Source organism: Zootoca vivipara, chromosome 3, assembly GCF_965207765.1.
Source record: "Zootoca vivipara chromosome 3, rZooViv2.hap1.1, whole genome shotgun sequence".
In the NCBI taxonomy this organism is placed as follows: domain Eukaryota; kingdom Metazoa; phylum Chordata; class Lepidosauria; order Squamata; family Lacertidae; genus Zootoca; species Zootoca vivipara.
Window position 1 is genome coordinate 92,303,949 of NC_142586.1, and position 17,453 is coordinate 92,321,401.

Here is a 17,453-nt window from a genome sequence, read left to right on the forward strand (position 1 = left end):
TTTCTCAACCTTGGGTTCTGAGCTGTTGTTGGACTACAACTCCCATCATTCCTAGCCGGCATGGCCAGTGGTCAGGGATGATGGGATTTGTAGTCCAACAGCATCTGGGACCCAAGGTTGAGAAAGGCTGGGATAGAGCCACCAGCCTAGCGTTAGAAGGTAGGTTAGTTTCCCATCTCATAGGAAAGATGGGCTAGATGAAATTAGTCCAGCCCTGCTGCCTGCTCCTTCTTTCTTTTTCTCCAAGGCTGCCACTCCTTTGGTACTTAGTGATCCACCTCACCTAGGGTGGCCATGAATTCTGCTTTGCAGAGGACAGTTCTCCATTTCAAAAGCTGTCCAGTCCAAGCCTGGCCAAAGATAAAGGGTTGCAGACTTGGAGTAGACCCACACAAGTAAATCGATATATGTAACTAACTTACGTGTCAAGGAGTGTACTCTGATTATGAATTAGTTGGATGTAACTTTTTGGAGGAGAGAAGAGCAGAGGCCTTGACGTTGCCCATGAACAGCACCCGCTCAGCAGTCTAAGTAGCCACACAGGTCACCTAAGCCACAGTCTTCCTCGCTACAGTGAGATGTATATCATGGTTGTGTTCATTTACATCTATACATATATATATCAGCATGTGCGAATGCATTCCTCCTTTTATCCTTTTTCTTTATTTTGTAAATGTGTAAAATGAGCAGGTCATAGGGTCAAAGTTTTCTCCACTATGGTGAGATGCATTGAATTTCTATTTAAATTACAGCAATTGTTTCTAGATTTGCAGCTTAATATATATAAAGCAGCATGTGCAACTTCTATGCAAGTCTATATGATCTTTTGGCTTCTTTTTTGGTGATGCATTTCCTTGGGGGGGGGGGTTGATGTGTGAATGTCCACTGTAAGCTCACCACAGAATGGGGAAGTGGATCCTGGCGGCACTTTCTGCTGCTACCTACATTCTACACCAGGGGTGTCAAACTCAAATTCATCGGGGGCCGCATCAGCAGTTTGGTCACCCTCAAAGGGCCGGTTGTGTCTATAGGACTATGTGTCCACTCTTTATTATCATAAATTATTGTCACTGCATTCAATTATTACTGTTTTTTGTAATAATGTAAGCTCATTCCCGCCCCCACGCAGATCACATTCCTGCGTCGTGGTGCGTGTGTGGGAGGGGATGTAAACGAGGGAAAATTGAACAAAAGGTGGGGATTGACGGCTTCCGGGGGGGTGGGGGCTCAACTAAACCTTCGGCAGGAAGGAGAAAGCCACTGCTGGGATTAAAAACCTGCAGATGGAAAGAGGGCTTCCCTCTGCCGCCCTGCGCACACCCAAACCCTGCTAGGCAGGATGCCACACGCTGCAACCCACCCCATGCTTTGGAGAGGGGCAGGAACATGCGGTGCAGCGCCAACTCCCTGCTTTGCTTTTGCATCCTCCCTCCTCAGCGCCAGAGTCCCATCCCCTCGCGCTGAGGGAGGGCAGCAGATTTCCCCGAGGAGGAAGGCGGCGGCAGCCCCAGCAGACGTGCATCTTTGCCTCAGAGCTGCTCTTCCCCCCACCCGCGCTGTTGTCGTCTTCGCCGCCGCCTCTCCCTACCGGGACTGCAGGCCGAGGAGGCTTGAAAACCTCCCCCCCCAAAAAAATTCCCCTCCCACCTACTCAAACCGTGAAGCGACTCCATCTGGAGCCCTACATCACGAGGGGCTGAGAGGAGGAGGCGGCAGAGCGGGAAAAGCAGGAACCCATGCCGTCGCCGTCGCCTCCCTCCCGGCCGCCCCCCAGGGAGCAGCTCCGCCGGAACTGAGAAGCCAAAGGGCGGCTCAGGGGTGGGGGGCAGAGCAAAAGCCAGGCACCCTCCCGAGTGTCTATGAGGAGAAAACGGGGGAAGAGGGAAGAGAAACCCGGCTCCATCAAGAGAGCGGCTGTTGCGCTTCGCCTACTTCCCCCTCAGGCTCACTCCGCGTCCCTTTCGCCCGCTCGCTCGCCCGCCCACCTCCCGGATGCAGCCGAGGAGAGGAAGGGAAGCGGCGGGCGGCGGCTCCCCAGTGCCGCCTCACTCGCTCTCAGAGACAACAGCAAAGCCCACCAAAAAAAAATCCAGCGCTGCTCCGTCCTGGCACCAACTTTGCCGGCGGCGCCTGTAGGGCTTTCCTACCTCCTCGGCGGGCTTCCTCCTCCTCCTCCTTCATCTCACTTCCCCGTTTGGCCGCTGTGCCACCGCCTCCCTCAGCCTCATTCGAAATTGAAATTCCCTGGCCAAGGCCGTCAGCGCAGCTCCAGCGCCCCGGCCTCCGCCTGCAGCCCCGCCCCCGGTTTTGACCCTTGGCCAATCGCAGGCTCCAGAACTACTGTCAGCGGCTATTGTCGGCGGCAGCTACGCGGGCCACATGACGAGGTCTGGCGGGCCGGATTAGGCCCCCGGGCCTTGTGTTTGACACCCGTGTTCTACACCATCCTTCTTCACTTCGGCAGAACCAGAATTTCCTATCTGCTTTTTCCTGTCTAGGTAGAAACAACCACCCCATTATCACAAACTCCAGAGTCATTGGTGCCACTGGGAATGCTGCTCTTTGCCATTTGTATTATGGTTTCATTTAGAAACCCCACCCACCCACCCAAAGGGCATATCATGTAACTTATCTGTTTTATTCCTGATCCTGAGTTAATTACATTATTTCAGGCAAACAGTGTTTGTCCTTTTCAACAAGAGAATGCCATGTGGTGGAAGCACATGAAGCTTGGGAAAGCTTATGGAGAATGGATTGTCGAAATTGGATAGGGGTGAAATAAAGGTTTTCTCTTTGTTTCCATGCCCTCCCCCATCCTTCTGCCAAGGCTCCATCAAACTGAAGTGCCATCAGTAGCCAAAAGGGAGCGCTTAACTCCTTTAAGCCTGGATTTAAGCAATTATGCACAGTGAAACAAAGCTATCTAAGCAACCTGTTTTTCTGCCAAAGATCATTGGCTGGGATTAAGTGCTTTGAGGACAGCTGTATCCTTCTTGAAAGGGCCTTGATCCTTTCACTGTTGTCTCCTTGTTACCTGGGTAATAAACACTTTCTGTCACTTCATGCTTATCTCTTTAGTGCCACTGCAAAGATCAGATCTGACAAAGCAGAATACGTGTTCAGTAGTCTGTGGATTCTTCATTTCTGCTCCTGCCTTTTCCACCTAACACCAGTTTTTCTTCAGTCTTCTCCAGTCCTTCAAAGAGATCCAGGACTGGCACAGAATGTAACTGTGGATTAGAAAGCTGTGCTCTGTTATTTGTGTGTTATGCATAGGTTTGAGCAGAAGGGAGCTGTAAGTATCTCATAGGAGCCAAATCCAGTGTTCAGAGCTGCCTTAATGTCAAATGCCCAGAAAGAATGGACAATACAGGATGCAGAGGCTGGGATTACTGGAGAGCCTAGGGCTTGAGCCAGGTATAACCTAGTGAAACTAGGACTGTATGTGCTCAGATTTCAGAGCTCTATTCAGGTATAGAAGAGAACAGAAGAGGTGTGTAACAGTGGCCCATGCAACTGTGAAGCATTATGGAGCTGCTGGGGTGGCCATATCTGCCAAAAGCAAGACTAATTCCAAGTATGCCGGGACCTTCTGCAAAGCAGGCCCTCTCCTATGATGCCCTGAGACATTGTGGAAAATTAAAAACCATAGTTTGTAGCTGCCTGCTGCCAATGGGCCCTGCTTGAATCCTATTGTAGCATGTCCACAATAATTAATTCCTCTTCTACGATTATTTTAGTAAAAGGTGCATGACTGCCTCTTTCTGCATAAAACGTTTGTTGACATAAACTTCTTCCATTATATAAAGCACTTCTTTTTCTCCCTCAACACCCCCCCCCAACCTTGATGGACAGTGAAACGTGGGGTGTGACAAATGGCACCTGACACCCAGGAAGAAAAATATCCTTAAGAATAAATCCATATCTCCAAACTATCTCTAATTTTTAAGGACAGCCTTTCATTCTCTGTTCATATTTGCCACACATCCATGAAGACCAGATCTTATTTGTTCAGCTCCTGTGAATTAGAGGCACTAACAAAAACTCCATCATGAAATTACGGTTGCAATCTTCAAGTCACTTTTTTGCAGGGTTGTCTTTCTTAAATTAAACCCTGTGCTTTTATTTTATGCTTTAGTGCCACAGTTACATTAGGTTTCCCACTCCTTGAATCCTGTTTGTTTGCCTCTCACCATAAAGATATTATTGAACTCTTTCCATAGAGATAGATTTTAGGGGCAGAGGACAAATAAACAAGTCGCTCACACTATTCACTGGGCAATCTATATTATTGGGTGGCAATGAGATAAGTGGTGTCAATTTGCACAGCCAATATGATCAACAACAACAACAAAAGGAAGAGGAGGATAAAATGGTTAGAATAGGGGGGAAACTGCGGGAGGCAGTGGAAGACAGGAGTGCCTGGCGTGCTCTAGTCCATGAGGTCACAAAGAGTCGGACACGACTAAATGACTAAACAAAATAATGGCATTATGACCTATTTCCTACTTATAGGTAAATATAATGATAATATTGTTTGACTGAAATGTTTTAGCGACAGAAGGTATGAAGAACAATCTGGTGGCTACTAATTTAGCTTCCCTGGCACTCTCATGAAAAGACATGGCTTTTGACATGGGGAAGGGCAGTAGCTTAGCGGTGGAGCACGTGCTTTGAATGCAACAGGCCCCAAGTTCAACTCATGCTATCTTCAGATAGCACAAGGAGAGAGACACCCCCCACTTGAAACCATGGAGAGTGGCTTCAGGTCAGCATTGAGCGAAATGGACCAGTGCTCTTACTCAGCATAGGGCAGCTTCCTATGTCTTCCAACATCCAGAATCTGGCAGGTTGTAAGAAAACACTGGTGGAATCTGATAGGTCAGTAAATAGTAGGTGCTTTTTAAATGATTGTATTGTTATAGTATTGCATTGTATTTTAAGGATATGCTGCCTGTGCAGTCCCCTCCCACCCTGCCCTGAAAGCAGCATAAAAATATTGTCAACAAACAAACAAAACTTTGTCAAGCCAAGCCTGAACTGTGCTGAATTTTCAGCCAGTTGGATGAGCAGTAATAAAAATTTTTTAAAAGACTGGCCAGCAACCCAAATTAGAGCCAGTATAATGTAGTGTAATTGGTAGAGTATTGGACTTTGGACCAGAAACAGCCAGGTTCAAAGCCTTCTTGAACAGAACGTTCCCCGAGTGACCTTGGACCTGCCACTGTTTCTCAACCTAATCGTCCCCACAGGGTTATTGTAAAAATGGAGAGGAAGAACTGATTATGCTAATAATAATAATAATAATAATAATAATAATAATAATAATAATACCCCACCCAACTGGCAAGGTTTCCCCAGCCACTCTGGGTAAATTTAAGGTAAATGTAAAGGGACCCCTGACCATTAGGTCCAGTCGTGACTCTGGGGTTGTGGCGCTCATCTCGCGTTATTGGCCGTACAGCTTCCAGGTCATGTGGCCAGCATGACAAAGCCGTTTCTGGTGAACCAGAGCAGCACACGGAAATGCCAGTATCCTTCCCGCTGTAGCAGTACCTATTTATCTACTTGCACTTTGATGTGCTTTTGAACTGCTAGGTTGGCAGGAGCTGGGACCGAGCACTGGGAGCTCACCCCGTCACGGGAATTCAAACCGCCAACCTTCTGATTGGCAAGCCCACCACAGAGCCACCCGCGTCCCTCAAAGTAGCTTACAACTTATCTAAAAACATCATAAAAAAAACAATCCTAAAAAACTTCCCTAAACAGGGCTGCCTTCAGATGTCTTCTAAAAGCCAGATAGTTGTTTATTTCCTTGACATCTGAAGGGAAGGTGTTCCACAGGGAGGGTGCCTCTTTGAGATATTTGAAGGACATCACAATACAGTATATTGACCCTAAATCTCTATATAGGTAGAACACAGGCTTGGGACTCCTCATTAATTCCAATGCTAGGGGCGAAGGAGGTGGAAGTTGCAAAGGAAATGGAAAATCATAGGACTTCGGGCATTGGAAAAGGCACTTAAGGTGGAGCTAACTGCTATGATGAACCTGGGTCTCCTGTTGAAAATGGCTACTCCATATTGAATTTTCTTCTTCCATAATGAGTAGTATAACTTACCTGTAACTTGACTTCACCACTCTATGTGTTGCCATGTTAGTGGGAGCTAATAAAGTGCAGGAAAGTAGATGAAGTACCGGTATGTAGTATGATGGATTCATGCCACAGGTGAGTTTTACTGCACATGATGAAGCGGAGCAGAAGAATTCAACACAAAGGTGTAGTTTTCAATGGAAGTTCCATGTCTATTGTAATGTGTAGTTGTGCATGCTTTCTGTCAATCTAATCCATAAAATGAGAAGAATGCATTCTAATCCACCTAGGATATTTGGGACCAGGTGGGAAAGATAAATGAAATAAATGAACTTTTGCAAGGTTTCCCCTCTAGTTTCTAATCTGTAGCTGAGGTTTTGTGCACTCTCTGTAAACAATAAAATTACATTTGTTTAAATTTTAACAAATAAATGTTTGCCTAGAATTTAAAAGTATCTGAGTGAGCAAGGGTATATCAGCAGCCATAGATTTTTGCTTGGAAGATAATGTCAATGGTTTGCAAACATAAATGCATCAGACTGGTGTCTGAGAGGTGGGTCAGAAGTTAACAGGATTTTGCCCTACTATGAAAACTTAAGCTGCAGATCGGAAAGTGTTTATGTGATATCACAGTTTGAATGACAACTGTCAATAGGAGTTGGATGGAGGTGAGGTCAGTATAGATTTTCCCCCCAAAGGCTGTCGGTCTGCTATTGCCTGTCATGAGATAGTTGTCATTTTCAAATCACTCCATACATCCAGCAGATTTAATGCAGGAGCAAGTGTAGCTAATTTATCATTAAAAGATCCAGATACCAAGTTTGATCGTTGTGCTGTTCCAATGAGTAACAAACTCAAAAACAAAGCTTAGCTTTCATAAAAAGCCCCCTTTGCCATATTTTTTTTGAATATTTTGTAAATTTATGAACTGGAAATCATTTCTTTCATGAGTATGTTAATTAAGCACCACAATGTGTTTTATGTTTCCTTTAATGGACACAAAATGACTTTTGTTTAAAAGGACTTCATTGTACAGTATTGTACATTTTTCATATGATGTGTGGGGGGGAATCAATTATTTTAAGAGTTCTATTCTTCTGGCAGCTCATTTAAGTGAATTCTGGCTGTGTTAAATGATCATCAGTAATTTTTTCTCTCTTTAAATATCATCTCCACGGAAAGTAATGTAATGGACAAAAATAATGAAGTGTAATCTGCTGTACCGTGTTTCTCATATTATAAGACATGTCTTATATTTATTTTTTCCTCAAAAAAACACACTATGGCTTATTTTCAAGGGATGTCTTGTTTTTTTCCTCCTCCTCCTGCCGCGGCCGGCATTGCTGCTGCGCCTATCACTATGTCTTATTTTCGGGGTATGGCTTATATTCCTTGAATGCTTAAAAATCCTGCTATGGCTTATTTTATGGGTATGTCTTAAAATATGAGAAACAGGGTAGTTTCAATACCATTGATTTCATTCTTCTTAAACAAGAGCAAGCAGCTCAAATGCAGCTGTAATATTTTAATTTCTGTTTGGGTACGATGTCCACAGTGGAAGTACAAATGACTTATTAAATGCAATATGGTTGCCTTCCAAAATCTGACTGTGTTTTGCAGCCTCTTATGTATGCACAGAGTACATCAGGAAGCAAATTAACAATTGAGGCTAAGGCAGGGACAGTCCTGGCCACCAAACATCTGCCCTGTGACCCTCACCTCCCCCAAAAGGTCATTCTCATTCATCAAGTGTGTCATGCAGCCATTTAGGGAGGAAGAGAATGTGGCAAACCTGTCAGATGATGCAAGGGAAACTATCTTGGCTGACTGTGATCCTTATGAACTTTAATGTAACAGACGGAGAAAATGCAAAACAGGATTCTGTTTGCTGCAAATTGTAACGAGAGCTGAGCTGAATGAGAATTTTCTGTGTGCAAGTTTTATTTATTTATTTATTTATTTATTTATTTATTTTGTTTTCTTTTGTTTTATGAATTTATTAAATTTATATACCACCCTTCATCCAAAGCTTTTAAAGGTGACATTTAGTTTCCGATTCGTCGCGCTGGTGAAGTTGGACGCAGGGACTTCGTGCTCCGAAGTCCCTGGCTTCGTGGAGGGGGGGGAAGTCCGCAGAGCGAGCGGACTCCCCGAAAAAACACCGGGTAGAGAGTCCCGGTGACATAGTGCCCAGCTGTTTGCTCCGGACGCGAATCCTCTGCTGCCCGAGAGCTCAGTAGAGCAATCGAGAGCCAGCGGAGTGGAGTCGCGGGAGCCATTTTTGGGTTTCATCTTACCTCCTTGAAGTGAAGCTCCGAGTCCTCAGCCTGCAAGCGGCGGATTCTTCCAAGGAAATAAAAGACTTCTTCAAAGTAAGTCAAATCTCCATTCGGATCTTAAAAATTTTAAATTTGAAGATAGGAAGAGATTCTAAAGTAACGGAAGCCGGTCTCTTCCAAATGGACAATCGGGAGGCGCATTAAATATTCCTAAGCCGAAAAGGGAAAACTTCTTTCAAGATTGCGGACCCGAGAGAAAGAAAGACTTTTCCAAACCTCCCCAGCCCCCGGTGTCGTTGCCCCTTGAGGTTCAGCAGCAACAAGGGGGAGGACGCTTTGACAGCTGTCAAAAGCTGTCAAATTGTTAAAGGACTAAGAAAGATGATTTTATTCCTGTGAATTGGAAAAATTGATTCAAAAGGTTTTAAAAGGATTTAAGTGGACTGTAAATTTGAAATCTGATGAGGTTAAAGACAAAGGATAAGAACAGCCAAGATGGAGCCGACAACGTGGTAGAGAGGAATTTTCCAGTACCCTTCTGCCCTTATCTCTGGTCTGCCTGTGGTCAAGTGAACTATGAAAACAAAATTCTCTCGAGCTTTCCAGGAGGCTGTGCTGGGCTATCTACAAACATGGGAAGATATCTACAAGGAAAGGCAATGCTTCAATCCAACAGAAAAGGAGAATGAGGTGCAAGAGCAAGATTTAGAGGACAATTTTGATTATGAGATTGTGTGTGAGGAGCAACAATTTGAGGACAATTTGGAGACTGATTCAGACCATAAAAAATATGTGTTGGATGATGAAAAACAAAGATCAGAACAAAGAGATGAGGCCGACAAGGAGAAGCAAAGTGAAGAGAAGATTGATGGAAGTGAAAATCCTGGAGAGACTGAAATGTTGAATGGTGTTAGTGAAGGGAGGGAAAGGCAGAAAGAGGGAGGAGCAGAGGTCTGGAAGTGGATGTGGGAAAGAATTGGTGTGGGGTAAAATTTTTAGTTTAAGGTACTTTTTTTGGTTTATGAACAACGGTGTCGGAATCTTGGCCTGTTAAAGGATATGCTGATCCAATTGGGAGGAGGGACATTGGGGGGGGGGAAGGAGAGATTTTTATAGTTTAAGGTTAAGAGCTTTCTGGAGGGAGTAAAAAGAATGGCTGAGGAAATATGCTTAGAGTTTGTTTTTGAATAATTTTGGTGATCAGGAGGTGTTTGGGTGGAAAACTGCCTGTCTCCCCCTTCTTACTCTTGGTACCCAGTGGCAGGGGGTGCCTTGAGGGGAGAGGGAAGGGTGGAGGGAAACCCAGACACAAAAATGGAACCTTTTGACTGCTGGACTCCTCGGGCTACCCCAGTGGCAGGGGGGGGGGGGCTCAGAGGGGGACAGCATGAAGAAGAAGGAGGATTGTGTTAATATTATAAGAATAAGATTCTGAATTGGATTAGAAAACCCGCCATAACTATGTAAAGAGGTTGGGAAATCCAGGAGGAGGAGAGTCGTGGAAGCCATTAATATTTTTCCTTTTTCCTTTTTTTTCCTTTCCTTTTTTTTTCCCTTTTCATTTTTGCTTCCCCCCCCTTTTTTCCTTGTTTTTCTTTTTTCCAGTACAGTGAAGAAATAGCTGGGGGATAAGCCAATCCCCAGAGATCCTCCGCCTTTGTCCTCTCAGTGGCAGGGGGGGGGATGAGGGGGGAGGAAGGAGGGGGGAGGTCAAACCCAGCTTAAAATGGACCCCTTTGTTCCCCAATACCCATGGGGCTCACTGGTGGCAGAGGTGGGCTTGTGGGTGGAGGGAAAATGAAGGGACAGAGTTTATGTTGTATACTTTGTATGTGTTTTCTTTTTCTAAAAATTAATAACAATTATTTAAAAAAAAATAAAGGTGACATTTAACCAGAGTCAAGTTAATGTTGCAGTTATCAAGAAATAACTATGCAGCGGTGAACCAGACCTCTGCTCTTTACTGTTGAGGTATTGAGGTCTAATTCTGACCAAAATTGCAATCCTATACTCGGAAGTAAGACTCACTGAGTTCAATGGGACTTTCTCCATAGTTATGTGTGCACAAGATTGCAGCCTAAAGTTTCAATCCTAAACAATACATACCAAAGCACAATTGAACACAGCAGAATTTACTTTGAAGCAAACACGTATAGGATTGTGATTCCTATTTTAACACTACATTTTTAAAGAACTAATATCAGAAACAATCCCCAATTCATCACCCTGTGACATAAATTTTGCACTGTAAAAGTATAATATCCTCAAGTGCAGTTATGTTTCTCAGAAAATTAGGGAGGGTGAATATTTTAGAGCTTTTAAACCTAAATAAGGGTTAGAGGAAGTAAAGCTTTAATGTTAGTTGTGAAACTCTATCTTTCAACAAAAGTGTTTACTGAATACCTTCCTCTGTTATCAACAAACAACCAGATTGCTACAGATTAGGGATGGTTTCAAATAGTCGTGTGTGTGTGTGTGTGTGTGTGTGTGTGTAAGGTATATGATACAGACAATGTGAATCCTAAAACATTTCCATGGATATTAAACAGTGTTCACAAATGCAGTATGAGAAACATCAAATCCGAAATTACATGTTCTATATAACCTGCATTTCAGCCAGAACATAAGTTATAGTTTACACCTGGCTATGCATGGAAGGACAAGCTTTCTTCTCTCAAGAGGAATAAAATGTAGAAATGTCTCAACATTTATGAATTGCTTTTGGCTTAAAACAGAATTCCTATTTTGCACCTTCTCCCATTGAGTTGTACAAGAATCAGTGCCTGTCTCTGTTATTTTATTAGCTTTTAATAAAGATCATATACAGTCTCCTACAGCAAATGCACTTCTCAAATCTAAAACATATAAAGAAGACAAATGTTGCTAGGGCAGACTGACTTCAAGCCAGACACTTCAGAGCCATGGCTGATTAACTGGCTTCTAAGATGTGGGAGTTGCTACCAGCCACCAATCCGCAACTAAAATAATATGAAAATCTTTCATATCAAACGAATTATTCTATACTGGGTTGAAAATAAACACCCACTGAAACAACAGGATAATTGGTTTTAGAAAGTAATTTTTTATCATTATAGTGATGATCAATAAAACGAAGTTCCACTCTAGTTATTAATGACCACTAACCCAAGTCTTCTTTGTGTGCATGGCTATTTAAAGATTAGTTTTCCAAAACTTAGTTACAAAGGACATAAGGGGAACTTTTCAGCCTGTTCTGAATCAGAGGTGGTGGGATGGCCTCTTTGTGCTTTAGTCCAGCAAGGATCATGCTGCAATGTATTTGGTCATCTTTCAGGGACCATGGGAAAGAATGTTATTTTTGTGATGGAAGGCTTGTTGGAGTAAACAGTACAGTATACAGTAGTACGCCTCAGCTCCTCTCCAAGTGTACTTTGCAATGCAAAAAAGAACTGTTTGAGCTTTGTTGCATGTGGCTGTATCATACCTTCCAACATTTCTCCTATAAAAATAGAGATGTCTTATTCTATTATTATTATCATACTCGGCCCATCTGACTGGGTTGCCCCACCCACTTTGGCCAGCTTCCAACATATATAAAAACAGAGTAAAACATTAAACATTTAAAAACTTCCCTAGACAGGGCTGCCTTCAGATGTCTTCTAAAGGTCCCATAGTTACTTATCTCCTTGGCTCGAGGGGTCACATAACTCCATACCCTCCAACATTTCTCTGGTGAAAATAAGAACATCCTAGATCAAATCAGAAACTGGGACAGCTTCTGTAAATCTGGGACTGTTCCTGAAAAATGGGGACACTTGCAGGATCTGCTGTATGTTGGTTCTGAATAGCACATGGGGCGGTGGGGGGGGGGGGACAACGACCCCATGATGTGGGCAATGAGTGACTTTATTACTTGAAGTTACAGTAACCTACATTATGGTAACGTACCAGCTGGATTCCTGCAATGTGTTGATCTGCCTTAAAAAAAAACATTCTGGGAACTTCATTTGGGCCAAAAAAGGGTGATCAGGTTCCCTGGTGGAGAATGGTAAATATTAACCTATCGTGTCAGCGCTTCACAATTTGCATTGCCTTCAACTCTGTTCCAGGTCCAATTCAAAGTGCTGGCTTTAACATTTAAACACACACAAACAGAGATAGGCACATGTACATCCACTGGTGTGCATAGCTGCCAAGTTTTCCCTTTTCTCGCGAGGAAGCCTATTCAGCATAAGGGAAAATCCCTTAAAAAAAGGGATAACTTGGCAGCTATGCTGGTGTGGTCATTCAGATTCTCAGGGGCCCTTCACAGCGTTTGCCTGCCTAATGAAGTTAGGGGGTAGTTACTAGGGAGGGAGCTCTTTAAGCACAGGGCGGTAACTTGTTTATGGAATGCTGCTCCTAGAGATACTTGTCTGTCGCACACACTATAGTCTTTTAGCTGCCAGGCCTTTTAAAGGATATTGTCATCTGGTGCTTTCATATTCCTGCAGCAAGATATTCCACTGCTGGTTTTAAATTGCTTTTAGCTGCCGTGCCTATGCTGATTTTTATATTTTTATTCTGCTGTTGTTTATAATTGGTTTTATTGATTTTATTGTTAACATTTAGGGGTTTTTTTGTACAGGAAAATGGGTTTTCTGGGTGATCTACAAATGCAAAAGATAAATAAAATATATCACCTTTTCTATCTCATTTCTCAAACAACGCATGTAGTTTATTTCCCAAGCTAAGGAAAAGAAAGCTTACAGATTGTTTTTAAGCTGCTGGAACAGCAGCTCCATCTGGTCTCGAACTACTGCTGCTCATTCCCCCATTCTGGCTCAGTCACACTAGCTCATAGTTTCTCTCCAAAGAAACACAACCATGCTTCTCTCACAATTCCACTTCCTTGAGCAATGTGGAGTTTCATGGGCAGCACACCAAAAGGATTTTTATTCCTTTTGTGAATAGATCACTGGAGATGTGTGGCATTTTGTAATATTTGATTGCATGAGAAGAGGCGGCTTCCAAACTGTGCCAGAACTTGTCATGCCAGTCTCATAGCCATGCCCTCAAAGAGACTCCATTGCCACCCTCCCTCCAAGGATTATATGTACACAGTGCATGGCATAATGGCAAATTCATAAGGATCAACTGACATAGAATAAATGTGGCAATGGGTGGTGTAGCGGTTAGCATGGACTCTGGCTTGGGACAATTGAGTTCACATTCTTGGTTAGCCATAGAAGATCACTGGGTGATCTTTGGCCAGTCACTGTCTGAACTTAGCCTACCTTACAAGGTTGTTGTTACTGTTGTGAGGGTAGAGTGAGGTGACCAACATCCATGTATTCCACCCAGTTCTCAGGCACTCTGGTAGTTGACACCATTGCTCCTGCTCTGAGAAAAAAGACCTGGAACTGAATTCATTTGCATTCCCCCTCCGTTACACTGCGGGAGGAGTTAGCAGCCAGCAGCAATTCTGTTGCAGCTTCCGGGAGCTTGTGGCCAAGACTTGTAAACAGGGGCGTTTGTGAGGGAGCTTAGCAAGGGAGTTTGAGGCAGAGGCCTGGAGTTCTGTGTCACGGTGTGTGTGGGACCAAGAGACATGGATGGCGAGGAAGCTGCTGCAGTGATCTGCAACACCTGTGCCATTTTGTCTTCCTGCCTGAGAATGTGCAAAACTACACCTGCTGCAAGTGAGAAAGTACAGCAACTTGATGGCCCACCTATCCGCACTTTGAGCATATAAAGGTAAAAAGCCTGTTGCTTAAATCTAAATTATTTTAAAGCCCTATCACATAAAGTTATTGAGCGTTCCCAAAGTAGCCTCATCTGAATATAATCATTATGTTTATCAAAACTTCTTATTATCTTGATGTTTTGTTTTTTCTCTAGGCCTTTCAGAGAAAAGTGATTGTAGTTATATCACATGCACATAAATTGATCAGGGTTACCAATCTATTTTCATGAAAGGGTAGTTAAATCTTCTAAAGGATAAGATAGACAGGACTGGATGTATAACTCAAAGCTTCCAGTTTCTCCTGAGGAGGAAAATATGGGGTTTTGCACTCCTCTGTCGGTTTTTTTTTTTTTTTTTACTAATGTGTGCTGCATTTCTCACAGACTTCACTTTTTATTATTCTGCATTAAGCAATAGAGTAACCTTTTACAATAATGTGAGCATAGCTAAGAAACATTCGATCATTTTATACACACACACACACAATTGTATGCATGTTTGCGTGATCTTGGCCTTCCTTCAAAATGTCTGTCGGTTAAAATATTAGATCTGTCTGTTTGATGTTGTGCTGTTTTTAAAGTTACACTTGCAGATTTTTATCTGTGTTCCCTTAGCACAAATCGTCAGGCACCAGCACTTTGCTGTTCTCCCATGAAAAGTGATGATCTCTTCCATTGGCTTAGGTCATATGATCTGCCTTGTGCTGTTTTACCCGGACACCAAGAGCTTGGGCATAAAGGCAAGTTCTATTTTGGCCACACTTCACTGAATTCCCCATGCAGATGCTTTGCATATTTCACAGCAGAATTAGTAACAGTAATCATTGTGGAAGATGTTCCAGCTTGTGGCTGCTCCTCGTACTGGGGGATGACAAACTTGTTCCATCCACTTGACACCACAAAAAGGCCACGTGTTGGAGCATGCTGGTTGTGAAGTGAGGAGGGGGGGCGGAACGACCCACCGGGGGAATGAAGTGGCTTCAGTAACCGAGACTTTTCCCAGCTGGCGTGTAAGACAGTCAGCAGGCTCTGTGAGAGATCTCTCACCAATGCTCTGCCTTCTCTATATCAGCGCTCAGAAGGATTCTGTCTTTTTGGCAAATACAGGATGACTTAAATCTCTGCCGGCACAGTAAAATAACCTGGTCCACATAAACGTGCAATTTGCACATTTAAGTAGCAATTTCAGAAATGTTGCTGGTAGAAACCAATGCAGAAAAGCTGTTTGATATGCTCTGAAATGGATTTGCAAGGTTTAATGAACAACGTTTCCACAAACAGCATTTTTGTGAGGAACTGGGAGTGGGGTGGGGACCACCATAGAGGTAGGTCACAGCAACTCTTTAAAAGTCTGGTTTTGTAGAAGATTTGTAACAGTGACATTTATGTCACTCCGGAGATTAATGTTTTTTTTAAAAGAATATTCTTTGGAATTCCTAAAGTGCCTACAATTGGGGAGACTTATTCAGAAATTGCATATCTGAAAGCATTCTAACTCCCAGCACAAATCAATTGATACTTTATTGATGTGGCTCTCTAATAAGTGCAAACTTTGTCTGAGTAACTTTTGCAAGTAGAATCAGCACACAGTAAAAGCTGCTTTCAAAAGGGCAGTTCAAAATATTTCTTGTCCTGATGAACAGGTTCACGGGGAGGGAGAGAAGCATGAGTGATGTTTTTAACACCTGTGTTCAGATTTATAATATGGGGGCTATTGTAGGATGATTTATACATTTATTTCCATATCTCTTAAAGGTGTCACATATCTGTAAACTGTAGATATCTGCTTCCACACTTGTGGTTCATAGCATTTACTGGCCAATCCTAACATATACTGCAGATAAGAATACTGAAAATCTACCGCAGTTATGTGGCTTTAGACCTTCTCCTTCTTGTGTAAGCTTTTAAGATGCAGAGGGTGTGTGTGTGTGTGTGTGGATGTACACAAGTTCTAGTATTATGAGTTGAGAGGAAACTTATCCCTGGGCTCATCCATACTTCCTTTTGCACTGCTCTTTCCAGGCACACATCCATGCTTTAAAGCTCTTGGTTCAAACCATTGTTCATTGTAACCCAGGGTTCCTGTTTTGCGCATATCACTAATCTGAGATTCTTTGAAACAAAAAGCAAAGTCAAAAAAAGTTTCCCAGGCCTCACAAAAGGAAGTGGGTGGGGGTAGCTTGTGAACCTGTGGCTTTGCTCAAGCTCACTGTGTTTCATGCACATTATGTTAATCCATGGTTTAGTGTTACATGAGAGTCTGCTCACTAAGTTTGGCGACCCCTAATTAAAGCACAAGGACATAATTATCACAAGCCACCCATTACACATATGTTGACTGAAAGCAAATACACAAAATTTACTGGGTATTGTACATCAGAACACATTGGTGAGTACAGCTGCAGTAGTAAAAAAAAAATCACTAAAGACAAACGTTATTTGTAACAAAACTGTCTAAACAGCCCTCTACAATCATCTTCCCTATTTAAAAGAACACATTTTGAACTATGGCCATATACAAAGCCTAACTCTATCTAACTCACTTGGGGTGAGAACAAAAACACAATGTGCTTAGTTTATTTACTCCTTTGATAAAACAGAAACCATGACACTGGTAGCTTGTGCTTTTGGTCTGTCTGCATTTGTAAGGATGTGAATACCATATGGCACAAATAGTGCTGAGTTCCCTGTTATCATGCAAGCAATTGCTAACTGTAGACCTCTGACTTTGTAATTTGTTCTTTATGGACTAGCCTGCAGCCAATAAGCAAAATCAATAGTCTTTGCAGAAAAGTAAGCAAGTGCCAGTGTGCTATGTGACAGGTGAAGATACATGTGCTTACCAGGGGTCAGAGGGCCACATCAAATTTCTCTCTGACTTCTTTTCAAAAAGCTAAATCCATTTAGGGAGCATTCGTCACTGGGAAAACCTTGCAGTGGGGAATTAAGCAGGCACCTGGTCTTCTTTTCTCATTTAACGATGTTTGTTTTCAACAGCCTGTTCAATAATGTCACTGAGAAGAAATTATGTGAGAAGAATAAAGTGCTTATGGTGTATTCATTCATTCATTCATTCATTTCTGTAGAATAACACTAGCTTGTTGCACTTTCATGTTTATTAATATTAGCCATGGTGGTTGTCCAAATGTTTGTTCTGCTGGCCCTATGGAAGAATGAAGGCGTGGTCCTTACCACAGTGCTCTGCATACTTGACATAGCTGCCAAGTTTTCGCTTTTCTCGCGAGGAAGCCTATTCAGCATAAGGGAAAATCCCTGTAAAAAAGGGATAACTTGGCAGCTATGATACTTGACCTTGCTGTGGTGTCCTTCCCTAGCCATGAGGTTAGAACATCTTCTGTGATCCTGTCTGCTCACCC